This window comes from Siphateles boraxobius, unplaced genomic scaffold (genome assembly GCF_051911475.1).
Source record: "Siphateles boraxobius isolate OS27281-9 unplaced genomic scaffold, OSU_SipBor_1 130, whole genome shotgun sequence".
Classification (NCBI taxonomy): domain Eukaryota; kingdom Metazoa; phylum Chordata; class Actinopteri; order Cypriniformes; family Leuciscidae; genus Siphateles; species Siphateles boraxobius.
The window spans coordinates 21,571,265-21,588,415 of NW_027508734.1; the positions used below are offsets into that span (position 1 = coordinate 21,571,265).

At 44.4% G+C, this 17,151-nt stretch overlaps 1 protein-coding gene across 3 annotated transcripts in view; it reads right to left on the reverse strand.

Annotated features, from left to right (window-relative positions):
• cilp (cartilage intermediate layer protein, nucleotide pyrophosphohydrolase) overlaps positions 1-17,151 on the reverse strand; it is a 79,171-nt gene that overhangs the window by 20,555 nt on the left and 41,465 nt on the right. Inside the window, exon 1 of one of the 3 annotated variants that reach the window (XM_077228640.1) lies at positions 5,914-6,015. The exons of 1 other annotated variant lie outside the window; for it this stretch is intronic. The gene's annotated coding sequence lies outside the window, so the exon portion shown is untranslated. Of the gene's footprint in view, positions 1-3,106; positions 3,165-5,913; positions 6,016-17,151 lie in introns of those variants that run through there. One more of the 3 variants, XM_077228638.1, reaches the window with a different exon arrangement.

Consider the following 17,151-nt stretch of genomic DNA (forward strand, 5'->3'; position numbering starts at 1 on the left):
CCTTAAGGACGTCCGCTTGGTAGGCTTGAAGGATGGCCATGGTATGCAGGGCCATGCCTGCTTGACCAGCCGCCATGTAAGACTTCCCAATAAGGGAGGAAGTAGTCCTACAAGCCTTGGAAGGAAGGAGGGGACGCGACTTCCAGGACGGTGCAGACGACGGGGCGAGGTGGTTAGCCAGCGTGTCCTCGACCGCTGGAATAACGGAATAACCCTGCTCCACAAAACCCACAAGGTTGGTGAAGTCAGCGGCTGCCGCATTAGTTAGGCGTGCGGAGAAAGGCTGCTTCCAGGATCTGGAGATCTCGTGATGCAGATCGCTGAAAAAGGGCAGCTTTCTTCGCTCTGGCCTAGAATTAGGGCCACTAAGGAATCTCTCGTCGAGTTTGGACGATTGAGACTCGCGGGGCTCAACAGGCCAGTCTATAGAGAGCTTCTCTGTAGCGCGCGAAAGCACGTCAATAAGCTCAGTGTAGGCCGGAGTAGGCCGCGCGTCCTGGCCGCTAGGCGGGATAACGTCATCAGTCAAAGCAGGCCCGAAATCCTCGGAGTCGGAAGCTGCAGTGTAAATCATGTCATCCAGACCGAAAGAAACCGATTCGCGGGCTCCCGGGCTGGGGCATAAATAATCATGCGCGAATTCAACCGCGCCACGTGCGTGCTCGGGGGAGGGAGGGAGAGAAAGGGCGAGGCCCGTCTGCTCGTACTCAATATCCTCGAGCTCAACATCCGAGCCCCAGGCCGCGGATCCACGAGAGGCCTCAGCGGTCTCGGGAGCGCAACGGGGGGAAACTAATGACTCCTCCTCAAAAACCGCGAGTCTAGAGCGGAGGGTTTTGAGAAGGAGATTGTCACAAAATTTACATTTTGACAATCCTAATACAGCCTCACGCGCATGCCAAAAACCCATACATTTAACACACTTACTGTGAGGGTCGTCGTTCGAAATGAAACGAACGCATGGCGGAGAACAGCGTCGATAATCCATGACACTTCACTGAAAGGAGAACAGAGTTCCACTTATGCCAGTCGCTGAAGTGTTGAGACGAAAGCTGTAGTTGAGTTAGAAAAATTCGGGCTCAGAAAAACCGAACGAAGGGAAAGATGTGACCGCTTCGTGAAGGCAGAGAAATCTGAGGAGAGGATGGCGCGCGCGCGTTCGTCATGCTACGACGTAAGTGCGTCGGGGCGGAGCCAGCTTGCGCGAGCGCCATCAGCCAATGAATTGGCGTGATTCTATAGGGCTTCAGGCAATCGGCACATCCAGAGGATATCCCACTGCGCTTTCCGCAGCGTTGAGTGAACCTATGAAAGAGAACCAGATTTACACTGACCTTTGTTTAGAAAGCAGTCTGGTGAGAAATTATTAGCGCAAACATAAAAGCATTTACGTAGATCGTTGGGAATATTCCCTTCAACAATAACGCCATTAGACGCCATTCTGCTCCAGTGTATCAACAATGGAGGACTACGATGACAGCTTGCTCAGGCGGGTCTGTGTTGAAACGCTGCTGTCAATTCAGGGCATTCGGCAACTCTAGCTATTTCTTCAGTTATTTTCACTTTTGTTGTCGCATGTTTTGTCAACGAGCTCCCCCTACAGCTGTGAGGCGTATATTTCACAACAATGTCGTAAGAAAATTCACTTGCAGCACCCTCCTCCCCCTTTCTACCGCTGCACATATGCATTTGTTATTATCGGAGCCGGCCAACTTTATCATGTGGAGCTATGTCTACCGAGGTGGGTAATACATCATACACATTGAGAGCGGCGTGCGAGTTTATGTCGAATTGCCGTAAAGCAGCTAATGTTTCTCGCTCGTTCTCGATTTTCACGAGACTTCCTATTTCCAACTTACCGGGACGTTAATCCTCATGTTGCAAGGTTGGTTTTCCGCCCAGGAACGTTGGGGGGGAGCGGGGAAAGTCACCATTCCCACCAGAACAGGTTATTAAACCATCCAAATGATTTCTAAACGGTTTTATTAAGTTGAAATAGTTGCCGAATGCCCCTTTAAAATGACTGCTGTGTTTATTATTACACCCAAGAACAGAACACCACAATCGCTTAGACGCCATTCTGCTCCAGCGTATCAACAATGGCGGACTACGATGACAGCTTGCTTAGGGCGGGTCTGTGTTGAAACCCTGCTGTCAATTAACAATCGTGGGAGGGGCGTCCGATTTATTGATGTCACAAAAACGAACGGCTCAATTTAAGGCAGGGGAAAACATATAAGGAGATTAAAACGAAAAAACTGGATGGATTTTTATCATTATATGATGGTTGTGTACAGGCACTGCCAACACACATTTCAGTAATATCAACTTGTAAAAGTGCATGTACCATTATATGACCCCTTTAAGATATATCAGAATGGACAGTCATTTTTAGTCAGTCGCACAGACAGTTTTTTTTCATGGTACTTTAGTCTCATAATATAACGACATTTTAACTTACTGTTGCAAAATCCAAAGGTCTTTAAAAAAAAAAATTAAATAACTTTCTTCATTATCTATGTAGGGCATAATGGGACACATTAATGTTTGTGATGCCGTTATCATGCTGGCTAAGTTGTTTGAATTAAGAAACACCAGATGTTCTGGGACATAGAGCATATTCTAAAAAATATGTTTCATCAACTTCATAATGAATGTCTCTGTATACTCGTATCTCTGGAATTCAAATGACCTTCATTACCTTGTCTCATGTTAATAAGAGCGAGCAAGATGCCTGAGCAATTACTAGTCCACAACCAGAAATAGCCACACTGATTTGTGGTGTTTTATTTTTCTATGCCTGAAGAATTATTTCATTATTAGTATGTGTTTAAGACATTTCACTTGAGCAATAGTGTTAGTGCTGTTTTATGGTGGTGATGGCTGTGATTCAGCTACAGATAATCACAAGCAGGCTAATATTCAGCACTAGAGCACGGTTGTGAAACAGATCGGAACACAGAAATGGCTGAAATCCATTTTCAACTTCCTGATACATAATGGCTAAATGCAAACAGAGGCATGCGGTTGACAGTTTTTTTTCATAGGCAACGTTTAGGCCCAGCATGCATGAATGGAAAAGTAGACGGCACCAATAAAATCTTACCTCAGGGTTTCTGGACACTAAATTTCGCATGAACGTCTTGTGTTAAGGCAATTTGTTAAGAGTGTGAGGTCAATAGAACAGTGTAAAAACAGGAAGTAGTTAGTGTCCCAGCTGAGATACCAGTGTTCATAAAGGTAAATTAAGTAACAATGAAGACACTTTTATGAATTTTAGGGTTAGAGTTTCTTGTTGTTCCCTATGAAGAGCACAACCACAATCAACCCTTAGGTGACACACACACACACACACACACACACACACACACACACACACACACACACACACACACACACACACACACACACACACACACACACACACACACACACACACACACACACACACACACACACACACACACACACACAGACACACACAGACACACACAGACACAGACACACAAACACACACACACACTCTTTTTCTCATCTTTCATCACTTACTAAAATAACTATGGCACTACAATGGTGGTGTGGTGCCAGCTGTCAATAATACCATGGCACTGAAAGATTACCATGTAGTGCACTACAAGATACTGCAAAGAATAACATGGTACTACCATGTTTTTGTGAAAAAAATAAAATAATGGAATTTGTTTATTCAGAACACGCATTGTACAGTACAGTTCTTCCCATCAGCAGCAGTTTAATAACTGTACTGCACTGTAATCTTCTGTGAGGTTTCTTTATGAGGCCTTTTAAAGTGGACTGCTGCTCTTCAAACAACTTATTTCTCTCTAATTGAACAGGACAGGACCTGAAGGGTGGGCTCACGGAGACAAACTTGAAAGACAAACAAAAACAGACAAACACACAAGGTTTGCCAGTTGCCTAGCAACAGGCAAAGACTCAAGACAAGTAATAGCACACGTCAATACCTCAGTAAGGAACACATTTGAAAAGTGAATGGAATAATTTCAGTTCAAACCAAGTTTCTGTAATTTGGGTAAAGATTATTTTTATCATTTAAAGGGTCATTCCACCGGTGGAGACATGAATATGTATTGAAAGTGGGTCATATATGTAGTAGAATAGTATCATAAATTTCTAATTTGGGACCTTCTTGGCCGATAAAAGGCAGAAAATGACTTTTTAGTGCTTGTGGATTGTAGACAACAATCTCCATAGTGCATTGCAATGCTCAGCTCTGCAGGCCACTCCCACTACTCCGTGCCACAGTAGCTAGCATAACTGCAAGATATTTGTGCAATGAACCTGCCACGTTAGCGTGTTAACAAAATGAAAATAAACTTACTTTACAGAAAGACGACCATTTGACCCTGTAGGCTTTGGCTGACGTTGCCAGTTGACCTTAGGTATTCTAAAGTAGGTCTCCAGGACGCCACTATCCATATGGGGTGCGAAACTCGGGTGAGCAACAACACACACGTCTGTGTCATCCTCCGATTCCGTAATTTCGTCAATTAGAAATTGGCACTGCTGGAATTCTCAGCAGCAGACAGACTCTTGTTCTGTGTCCATTTGCGCACAGTGAGAGCAAAGGCACCACCAATCTACCCCAGCTCGAGCCATTGCGGGCTCCGCGTCCGCGGCAGGCAGATCGTCTGCATCGGCTGTGGTGGCAGCAGCTTCAGCCGCCTCCTGTTCCTCCATAGCCCTCAGCTGCTCGTCGCAATACCGTGGCTCATAAAGGTAGCCACGAACATCCGTTTATACCATAACTTCGTCAAAATCCAGATCCTCCATAATGCATCCTTCTGCGTATTCAGTAACTTCGTCCATATTTTCAAAAAGTTTCTGCCGGTGAAATCAAACGCACTGGCACTGATCTGTGATTGGTCTGTTAGCGCATTTTGGTCCAACCCCCTATGGGGGGGTTTGAAAGGGTGGGAACTAGAGCTTGTAGTCTTTACAGAAATCCCCCCCTTTTACACTTCCTCCTACAATGACGTAAAATTACGATTTTTGCGTCATTGTAGGAGGAAGTGAAAAAGGAAAAAGGATTTCTCTCGTTTCAGGGGAAAATGAAAGAGTGTTGCACGACCATTCAATAATATGACTGGATTTCTAATAATGGAAATCTTAATGCAAATGGGTGGAGTGTCCATTTAAGTCACGGTAAAGTCAAGCATTTAAAGACACCTCTTTTTAGACTGGACTTTATTAAAGCTTCTGTTGTGCTTCTTGTAGTAATGCAATGTGTCTGGTCAAATAGTTTTCACTAGTGTTGATTAAGGTCTCTGTTCCAGACGTTTCATTGTGGCTATCCAGGCAAAACTAATCGTGACCGTCAGATACAAGTGATGGCTAAACTCAGTGGGTCTGGACCCAAACTGAATCATATGGGACTGGGGTTCTTGAGGAAGCTTGTCTTAATGACTACACCAGTGAAAGTATGCAGAGTAGCTTCTGGTAGGGTCATTAAGGGGCCTGGACCCCAGGAAGAACACGTTAACCTCTTTCCTCTTGCCATTCAGAATGATGCACACATTCCCTGAAGTAGCATGATTCACTGTGAGAGGGAAACCAGAATCGGTTGAGGCTGTGGATCAATAACATATGAAACAGATTTGTTGGACATTGTCTTGTGTCTTTTTTCTCTGTTTCAGATAAGTAGGGCCGGCATTTAAGTTTTGTTCCAGATTTGCTTGGGAGTGTATGAAATATTCCAAAGATCAGACACATAGCCATATAAACATTTAAAGGACATGTTCAACATTTACACACAAGCACATGACCTGAGGCAAAAGTAATGAGAGCTTTTTTTTTTTAGCATGAACCTACCCTGCAGCTGTAAAACACAAAGACATGCAGAATGGTCCATGAGATTGAAAACATGTGGCAGACCTGAAAGATGGATGAGATGTGCTTAGACCATACAGAGGAGATGAAATCTTCCAACTTTCTAACATCCATTTGTTCATTCAGACTCAGCCTCTCCCTCTCCCTAAAAAAAGTTGAAAAAGGATAAACTTCAAGGAAAATATGCTTCAAATCTTCCTGTCTTCACATAAGGGAATAAAATTACACACTTTAATTGCTTTGAAGAGTCAAAGGGTGCCTTTTGAACCTTTTTATTTGAGCTCCAAGAATATGTCATTTCTTCCTGAACATCAGTAAGCATCGTCCACCCTCTTTCTGATGAATTAATGAATTTCCATGGCTTTTCAATGACCTTTCCAGTCATTTGTTATTACTGGATAAACATTTGTAAAAAATCATGTTGATTCAGTCCATTTCACTAATGAATCATTCAGACTATTTTGTGAACTATTTTGAAAAAAAAAATTCCATAATGCTTTAAACTTTAATAGGGCTAGCGAGAAGGTTTTACTCAACGCAAGAGCAAACTATCTGGTGAAATATTTTAAGGCAAAACAACTAAAAAACACAAACAAACATATAAATTCACTATAGAAATTATGACTTTTCTATGACTGGTAAACAAAATTTTTAAATTCCATGATATTTCCACGAGCATTGGAAACGTCTCGATTACGTATGTAACCCTTGTTCTCTGAGTAGGGAAAGGAGACGTTGCGACGGATGACGACGAATGGGGTTTCGCTTAGAAAGCCTATCGACTTTGAATATACAAAACGAGCCGATGGCAAAGAAATGCCATGGGTCTGCGGAATTTACATAGCGTATCTCCGCCTTACCTCGTGGGTATAAAAGGAGGACGCCGGCAACATGCAGATATGTTTCTTCGCTGAGGAGCCGAGACTGAACTCAGGCGATCCCCGCGGTACAGCGGAAGTGGCAGGAAGACGTGGCAAGGAATCCCCTACTCAGGGAACGAGGGTTACATACGTAACCGAGACGTTCCCTTTCGTTGTCACTCCGAGATACGTCGGATGACGACGAATAGGGTTACCAGTCTATTCACGCCACCTTCTCGGCTGTCTTCCAGTGCCCTGCGTAAATCTAAGATCCCTGTCGTGAGACCGGCACGGATGAAGGACTCCTATTTAGCACAGGAATACCAAGGTACACTGGGGAGCATATCCCATAGCTTTAGAGGAAATATGCAATTATTGCCAACCCGGGGGGGGGGGGGGGGGCAAGGTGGCTTGCCAAGGGAAAGACACATGCTCAGAGAGGCTTACAGTGGAAATACACATGTGGGGGTCACTCAGGGGAGGGACCATGCACACGGGAGGCACCTAGCCGAAGCGCAGGCAATAGACACTGGTGCCGACGCCAGGAGTGCTGGAGGAACTCAGGGCTTTCGGGGAAGCTCACATGAGGAGCATATCGGACGTATCCAGTCCGTTAAATGGAATGGCGAGCAAGCGAAGACACCTGAGCGGGTCCGGTACTAGCTGGTTGAAGCGAGTACAAGAGGACACTGGCTCCACTCGGAGATTATAGAATCTGGCGAATGTGTTAGGTGTCGTCCAGCCGGCAGCTCTGCAGATGTCTGTTAGCGAGGCGCCATGCGCCTGAGCCCAAGAGGACGCCACACTCCGGGTGGAGTGGGCGGTTACACCAAGGGGGCACGGTCGACTTTGCTGCTGGTATGCCAAAGCAATGGTGTCCACTATCCAGTGAGACAACCTTTGCTTGGAGAGAGCCTTTCCCTTCAGCTTCCCACCATAACAGACAAGAGCTGGTCTGAGGTCCTGAAACACTGCGTTCTGTCTACATAGGCGCAGAGAGCACGTACTGGACAGAGCAGTGCCAAGGCTGGGTCTGCCTCCTCCAGGGGCTGTGCTTGCAGGTTCACCACCTGGTCCCGAAAGGGAGTGGTAGGAACCTTGGGCACATATCCAGGCCGGGGTCTCAGGTTCAGGTGAGAGTAGGCCAGCCCGAATTCCAGGCACGCTTCGTCAACGGAGAATGCGTGCAAGTCCCCTACCCTCTTGATGGAGGCCAATGCAACCAGGAGCGCTGTCTTCATTGACAGGAACTTAACCTCCACTGATTGCAAAGGCTCAAAGGGAGCACTCTGCAGGGCGGTTAGAACCACTGAGAGGTCCCAAGAGGGAACGAGAGGAGGGCGAGGAGGATTCAGTCTCCTCGCTACTCTCAGGAACCTGACGACCAGGTTGTGCTTCCCCACAGACTTACCTTCTACTGTATCATGGTGTGCGGCAATGATGGCAACGTATACTTTGAGGGTGGAGGGAGACAGCCTTCGCTCCAACCCTTCTTGAAGGAAGGAAAGCAGGACACTGATCGAACATCTCCGGGGGTCTTCTCGGTGAGAAGAGCACGGGTTGACGAAGAGGTTCCACTTCAACACATAGGCATGTCTCGCGGACGATCTCGTCTCCCACTTGTGGTAGGGTACTCAAACCTGCCTCGTCCCATCCAGGAGCCACATGTGGAAGTTCCAAGATCGGGACGAGGGTGCCATAGGGTGCCCCATCCCTGAGAAAGGAGGTCCTTCCTCAGAGGAATTGGCCAGGGAGGTGCTGTCGCGAGGAGTACTAGTTCAGAGAACCAGGTACAGGTGGGCCAGTGCGGCACGACCAGAATGACCTGCTCCTCGTCCTCCCTGATCTCGCACAGGTCTGTGCAAGACATCTCACTGGGTAAAATGCATACTTGCGGGGCCCCGTGGTCAGCTGTGCGCCAGTGCCGAGCGTGCCCTTGGACAGGGAGCAAAACAGCAATGGGTCGAGTCGTAGGAGGCAAACAGATCTACCTGTGCGCCCCTGAACTGGTCCCAAACCAGCTGAACCGACTGGGGATGGAGTCACCATGCTCCAGGTAGGGGCTGAAGCCGTGGGAGCTCGTAGACTGCACAGTTTAGGGCTCCAGGAATAATGTCTCGAAGTGAACTCAGATGCTTCTGACTCCATAAGAGGTGGCGGGCGAGTTGCGACAAACGGCGGGAGCGCAGACCACCTTGATGGTAAATGTACGCTACTGACGCGGTAATGTCAGAGTGGGCTAGTACGCGTTGACCTTGAGACACGTAAGAGCGGTGCAGAACAAGGCATACTACCAGCAACTCGAGGCAATAGACATGCTAAGGGCGCTAGGTCCTGTCCAGGAGCTGGCGGCAACGTGTCCATTGCGCATGGCGCCCCAGCCCGTGGTGGAGGCATGTGTTGAGAACAACATGCCTGGAAGCTCGTTCCAGGGGCACTAGCACGTAGAAATTGAGGTTCGACCACGGGGTGAAGGTCTGATGGCAGGTCGGAGTAACTGGTACTCGGAGCATGCCGTGTTGCCGTGCCCACCTCGGGACTCGGTCACGAAGCCAAAGCTGAAGCGGTCTCATATGAGTAATCCGAGCGGCGATGTTGCGGCTACGGACGCCATATGCCCCAGGAGCCTCTGAAAAAACTTCAGTGGACCGCACTCTTGCGCTTGATTGTCTCAGGCAAGTCAGCAGTGGCTGAGTGGAGAAGGCGACCAAGTCAATACCGAGAAAAGAGATCCTCTGCACGGGGCAAAGTTTACTCTTTTCCCAGTTGACCCGAAGGCCCAAATGAGCTAGGTGCCAGAGCACTGGGTCCCTGTGTTCGCAAACCTGGCCTCGAGAGTGAGCTAGGATAGCCAGTTGCCAAGATAGTTCAGGATGCGAACCCCGTTTTCCCATGGAGGAACAAGGGCTGCCTCGACAATCTTTGTGAAGGCGCGAGGAGACAGGGCTAGCCCGAATGGGAGAACAGCGTACTGATATGCGCGCCCCCCTGACAGGAAACCGTAGGTACGGTCTGAGTCGAAGGAGAACGGAGACATGCGTCCTTCTCGACAAATGCCATATGCACACCCGAAAGTGGCAGCACTGTCGAATCTTCACTTCCTGAAGATTCTTGCCCGCCCTGTGATGCTGCGATGGACAACAGATCCGATTCTGGAACGTCAAAGGAAACCCGCAGGGGGTCTGAAGACGGGCCCGCGAGCGTCCCGTGATCGCTCACAGGTTGCGTCAATGAAGAGGGGGGCGTGGGGCACGGACGGATAGTCGGCGCCTTTGTTCCACACCATCACCCTCAGGTCACCCTGGCCACCAGCTGAAGTAGCACCTCACGTGGAGAGTGTTAGTTCGGGGTGTGGATGAGGGGACTCTCTCTCTAATGAGATAATTGAGTCTCGACCGTAATGACGCGATGGTCACGTTCCCGTGGGGAGAAGGTGAGTCATCCACAAACGCTGCTCTAGCGTGATCAAGCCCAAGCACGCAGAGCAGAATGTGCCCCTCAAAATCGGAACCTTATTAACCTTATAAAGAATGTGAAACCCTTATAAAGAAATTTATTTCCTTCATACAAGTTCACTCTGAAGAGAACAAATAGTGAGTTAGAGGTTCTAAAAGGTTAGAGAGAAAACTAAAGCACCATGGTACAACAGTGCTACGCATGCTATCAAGAGAGAAACTCGTAACTTAGAGCGTAAATGGAAACAAACTAATTTAGAGGTCTTTAGAATCGCGTGGAAAGACAGTATGTCACGTTATAAAAAGGCTCTAAAAGCAGCCAGGGCTGAGCATCTCCGCAAACTAATAGAAAATAACCAAAATAATCCAAGGTTTTTATTCAACACCGTGGCTAGACTAACAAATAAACAGACATCACCAGAGCAAAATATTCCGTTACAATATAGTAGTAATGATTTTATGAATTACTTCGATGAGAAAATAGAAAGCATCCGAAACACAATTGTAAATATACAATCCTCTATGATGTCTTATGATTCAACCTCAATTACGGCCCCTCTAGAACAACTACACCACTTTACAACCATAGGACAGGAAGAGCTAAATAAACTTATCATTGCATCTAAACCAACAACATGTTTATTAGATCCAGTACCCACTAAACTACTGAAAGAAGTGTTACCTGTAGTGGAAGAGCCTCTTCTTAATATTATTAACTCATCTTTATTTTTAGGTCATGTTCCAAAAATATTCAAGCTGGCAGTACTAAAACCTCTCATTAAGAAACCGCAATTAGATCCAAATAACTTAGCAAATTACAGACCCATCTCAAATCTTCCAATTATGTCTAAAATACTAGAAAAAATTGTGTCCGCTCAATTGTGCTCTTTCTTGCAAGAAAATGATATCTATGAAAAATTCCAGTCGGGATTCAGACCGCATCATAGCACAGAAACTGCGCTAGTTAAAATTACAAATGATTTACTTTTAGCTTCTGACCAAGGCTGTATCTCAATACTAGTTCTACTCGATCTTAGCGCTGCGTTCGACACTATAGATCATAAAATACTCTTGGATCGACTACTAAACTACACTGGTGTTCAGGGACAGGCATTAAGCTGGTTTAGATTGTACTTATCAGACCGTTACCATTTTGTCTGTTTAAATGGGGAAAAATCGAAGATAACGTCAGTAGACTATGGAGTGCCGCAAGGATCGGTGTCAGGCCCTCTGCTATTCTCAATATACATGCTGCCACTTGGTAATATTATAAGAAAACATGGAATTAATTTCCACTGTTATGCTGATGACACTCAATTATATATCTCATCACGACCAGATGAAAACACTAACTCATCTAAATTGACAGAGTGTCTAAATGATATAAAATGCTGGATGACGTGTAATTTCCTGCTATTAAATTCAGATAAAACGGAGGTACTACTTATTGGTCCAAAAAACTACCAACAAAATCCCTTACAATACAACTTTAATTTAGAAGGATGTCCAGTTACTTTATCCACTACAGTAAAAGACCTGGGTGTTATACTAGACCGCAACTTGACTTTCGAAAATCACATTTCATATATTACAAGAACAGCCTTTTTCCACCTTAGAAACATTGCTAAGCTACTTAACATGCTATCTGTTTCTGATGCAGAAAAGTTAGTTCATGCATTCATGACCTCGAGACTAGATTACTGTAATGCTTTATTAGCTGGTTGTCCTGCATCCTCAATAAACAAGCTACAGTTAGTGCAAAATGCAGCCGCTAGAGTTCTTACTAGATCAAGAAAATATGACCATATAACACCTATTTTATCATCTCTACACTGGTTAACTATTAAGTTACGTATCAATTATAAAGTATTCCTACTGACCTATAAAGCCCTAAATGGTTTAGCTCCTGTGTATTTAACAGACCTTCTATCGCCATACAATCCATCGCGCTCTTTAAGATCACTAAATTCGAGGCTTCTGGTCATTCCTAGGATATTGAAGTCCACTAAAGGAGGGAGGGCGTTCTCACATTTAGCTCCTAAACTCTGGAATAGCCTTCCTGATATTGTTCGAGACTCAGACTCGCTGTCCCAGTTTAAAACTAGATTAAAGACGCATCTCTTTAACCAAGCATTCACTTAATGCTTAACCTTTAATACTACTGCTGAATCAGTTCGAATGCATTAACATTATGAACATCAGCTATGCTAATTATTTCCCATCTGCCTTTCTGCTGTTATCTCGGGACGCTAGTCCCGAGGTAAATAGCGTTCGTCAGCTCCAGTTTGTATCCAGCCTCTCACGGAGACTTCAGATGCCTCAACGCCTGTGAAGAGACGACTCGACGCCTGTGAAGAGACAACTCAAAGCCGGCGATATGTTATGCCATAAATTATTACATGATTAACTGACTGTATTTTCTATGTACATTTCCGAAATGCACTTTCTGTAAAGCTGCTTTGAGACAATGTGTATTGTGAAAAGCGCTATACAAATAAATTTGAATTGAATTGAATTGAAGAAAAGAATTCAAAAATAATTTTGCTGTTTGTCCCTTTATAAAAACAGTGTTTCTCTTATGTGCTTTTCCTGATATCTAATTACTATAAGAATGGAGTTAGTGTTTAGAAACAGATCATTAGTGATAAGTGTTTTGAAAAGAAATACCAATGTGAGAAATATAAAACCTGTTGATAAACAGTCTGCATGAAAAATGTCAAAATGTGTGAACGAAAAATGTACAGTTGTTGATAGTTCTCTGGTCCTTTCTCAGACCAATGATAATATTTTTTCTTTGTTAATCTATTTCATTGGTTTAGAAAATATGTTGTGATGGGATTTAAAAGATGTGTTGACGTTTGAATTTGAAACACATTATTGAATTTTTGCACATTGTTAATGAGTCTGAAGTGAAATTCCAGCACTGTTGATGGCTGTTTTAAGGCTATGAAAGGCAACCTTAAGACGTTTTTATGCTGGACAGTTTATTTACAGCAGCATTCTCACACTTTGCTAAAACTGGCCACAAATCTGCTCACCTCCTGTGGATTTCTGCATGAGGATCTGGACATTCTGTCTGCACTTTCACATTTGTCTTGGGAATCAAAAGTTAGAAAAGCCAAATAGCCAAATCTTTGGCTAATAAAGCAGTGTGTGTGTGTGTGTGTGTGTGTGTGTGTGTGTGTGTGTGTTGTGTGTGTGTGTGTGTGTGTGTGTGTGTGTGTGTGTGTGTGTGTGTGTGTGTGTGTGTGTGTGTGTGTGTGTGTGTGTGTGTGTGTGTGTGTGTGTGTGTGTGTGTGTGTGTGTGTGTGTGAGAGAGAGAGAGATATAGCAGGACGGAGAGGGGGAGATGGGAGAAACACCAAACAAAACTGTGAACAGGGTGGTGAGTCAGTCTGTCTCTTGCCAAACTCAAAGTGACCCTCTTTAAGATGTGGCTATTACAATCACATTTTGAGTGTGTTTTTCACAAAACAGATTACATCACTGTCTGGGACCTCCAGGCCAGCCTCCTTCTTTCCTTTCCTGCGTTCACGTTATCAAAAAACAAAAACCTGGAAAAAGAATACAGAGAGTGAGACACATGAAACAGAAAAAAAGCCTTTAGGTTCTAGGTAAACATCTGTCTCTCATTCTCAATTAATGTTTGGGCTTCCGAAATCACAATCAGATGGCTGAGCTTAAACAAATTTAGGTCTGCTTTTAAAACCCATTTCACCAGCCTAACAACAACACTGACATTCTCTTCTTAAGACATTATTAGTAAAATTAATGGTATCAGTATTTAATCACGTTCTAGGCCTTCTTAAATATATTAAAATATAATAATAATCAAAGCATATTGTATTTCTCTGTCCTAGTCATAGAGTGTGACCCCTGAAACCTTATGTTTTTATATTTTTTTAATAATAAGACAATCTAAAATCCAAACTCAATACTCCATTCTGAGGACATTATACTATTATACAAATATTTCAGGTTTGAAGACAAGAGGGATGCTGGGAAGTGTAGTGCAGACGATGACAGTGTAGTGCAGACGATAACTGTGACAGTACGCCCCCTCCCAAAAAGGCGCGACCTCGCGCCGTAATACATCAACAGGGGTGGGCGCCCCGAATGCTGACAAGGGCATGGTCTATCCGGGGCAGGAAGCCTCCAGGGCGGAGCAGACTGTGCAGGTGGCCAGGGCAAAGCTGGCAGTTCAGGGGACCAGGGTGAAGCTGGCTGTGCAGGTGCTAATGGCGGAGAAGGCCCTTCAGGCGGTCTTGGTGAAGAGGAACCTTCAGGTGGCCATGGCGGAGAGGGCCCTTCGGGCGGCCATGGTGGAGATTTATAAGGATGGCTGGCGCGAAACAGACGTTCCGAAGCTTTGCGAGATCCCGAAGCAAAGATGATTCGAAACACTGATCCGAAGCGTGATTCAAAACACCCACGTCATGTGACAACGGCTAAATGAAGCGTCTAAGTGTTTCATCAGGTGGAGTGCTCCTCCGAATCAGGGTTTCATTGATTGGTCGGTTCGGGAACAAATCACACAATCACACAGTATAAAAGTTTTGTCAACGCATTTTCATATCGTGGGTTTTTGTGAGAGGAGTTTGGTTTTGAGATAGCGGATTTTTGGTGATATAGTGACATTTATAGTGCGATTTGTTTAGTTATATTTAGGATTTAATTTACATTTACACATTGACTTAGAGACACACAGAGTACATATAGTGACACATTAATAGATGCATTGATAGAAATATATATATATATATATAGATTAATAGATAGATACATATATTACAGATACATATAGATTATTAGATAGATAGGCTACATATAAAATAGATAGATAGATAGATAGATAGATAGATAGATAGATAGATAGATAGATAGATAGATAGATAGATAGATAGATAGATAGATAGATAGATAGATAGATAGATAGATAGATAGATAGATAGAAATGGAGGCTCCACAGAAGAGATGCCGTACATCTGTGGTGTGGGAGCATTTCCATTTGGAAACCCCAAATAAAGTGAGATGTGTGTATTGTGATCGGCAGCTAGCCTACTGCAACAATACATCATCCATGATGCGCCATTTGAGGAGCATTCATCCTGCCATTCTGCAGGGTGCAGAGGATGGTAGTGTTCCCCCTGTACCAAGGCCTGCTACTGACACTGCTGGGCCATCTAAGCAAGGTATGCATTGTTTGAAATATAGGCTAATTATAAGTGAAATATAATAACTAAGTGTTGGGCCATTGTTTAGAAAGGCCATGGACTAAGACATGCCTAACATCCCAATCACAACTGCCAATCACTTTAAAAACAAATGTTGTCAATATAATATTATACTTTGTGAATATACATTTTATATGTCTACATATGAGTACCCAATCTACAGCCAAGACATCATTTTGTTTTTTTGTAATTGTTGTATTTCTATAATGTACTTTATCTTTCTCTGCACACTGAGCATAAATATTCATAACATAACTTTGTTTAGGAAGGTTTCCAAATGAACCAGTAGACTACTTTCACGGTAGGCTACTATTTTTCCAATATATTGGTCTGAAAGTATGTTTTATCTTCTCTTTTAAAAGGCAGACAGAGGGAATTGGATGAGGCTCTTCTGAACATGGTGGTGAAGGATCTGCAGCCCTTCACCATCGTGGAAGATGAGGGTTTCAGGGCCTTTGTGAACAAGCTTGATCCAAGCTATGTCCTCCCATCCCGGAAGGTGCTTAAAACAATGGTCAGCGAAAGGTACAACACAACCAAGGAGAAGACAATGGAGGACCTACAAAAGGCGGAATTTGTTAGCCTTACGGCTGACGTGGTCTTCCATTAATATGGATGGATATCTTGGTGTAACATGCCATTACATAACACCAGAGGCAACAATGGCAACTGTTTTACTGGGTGTAAGGAGGTTTTACCAAACCCACACAGCCCAGCATCTCACGGAGGCTAAAGCCTTGCTAATGGCTGAGTGGGGAATAACCTCCAAAGTTCACTGCATGGTGACTGACAATGCATCCAACATGATCCTAAGTGCCCAGCTACTCAACCTTCGCCATGTCCCATGTTTTGCTCATAATTTGAATTTGATAGTGAAAAAGGCCCTGGATCAAACCCCAGTCATCAATGAAATTCGCCAGAAAGCCAGAAAGATAGTGGGGTTGTTCAGATCCAGCTGCAAAGCAAAGGACAAGCTTGTGGAGATGCAGAGCTTGATGGGCCCAAGTCTGAAAATGATACAGGAGGTTGAAACGAGATGGAACAGCACATTCGACATGCTACAACGCTTGTATGAGCAACGTGAGCCAGTGGGTGCTGCACTTGCCAATTTAAACAGTGATACTGCTCCCCTGACAAGTCTTGAGTATGACATTATTCAACAGTCATTGACACTTCTTCAACCATTCAAACTAGCAACAACAGAGATGTCAGAGGAACAGAGAGTGTCTGCTTCAAAGCTCATACCATTGTACAGGATGTTGCAGCACAAGCTTGCACAGAAAAAAGGAAATGCAACGCAGGAATCAACTGTACAATTAGGTAGGACACAATGACCATACGTGTAATTGGCCATAACTCTCATATTGTTGTCATTATTTTAATTAATATGGTTTTCTCTTGTGTTGGCTCATAGGCTCACATCTACAAGAAGGTCTGCACTCCAGATGTGGAGGGTACGAGACTTTTAGAGCCTTGGCACTGGCTACACTGCTGGACCCAAGGTTTAAAAATGTGGCTTTTGGAAATCCTGCCAAAGCCCTGGATGCTGAAAAGCACATCACACTGGAGTGTGCTTCACTGATGCGTTCAAACACAACTCCTGGTGAGTTTCAGTCTATGTTATCTTATGTAATGTGATTCATGAAATTTATACTTCATATGTGTTGTCAGTTTATGATTTGTTACTAATTGCCGTTTTCTTTTAATTCAGAACCACAAATGTCAACATCAGGC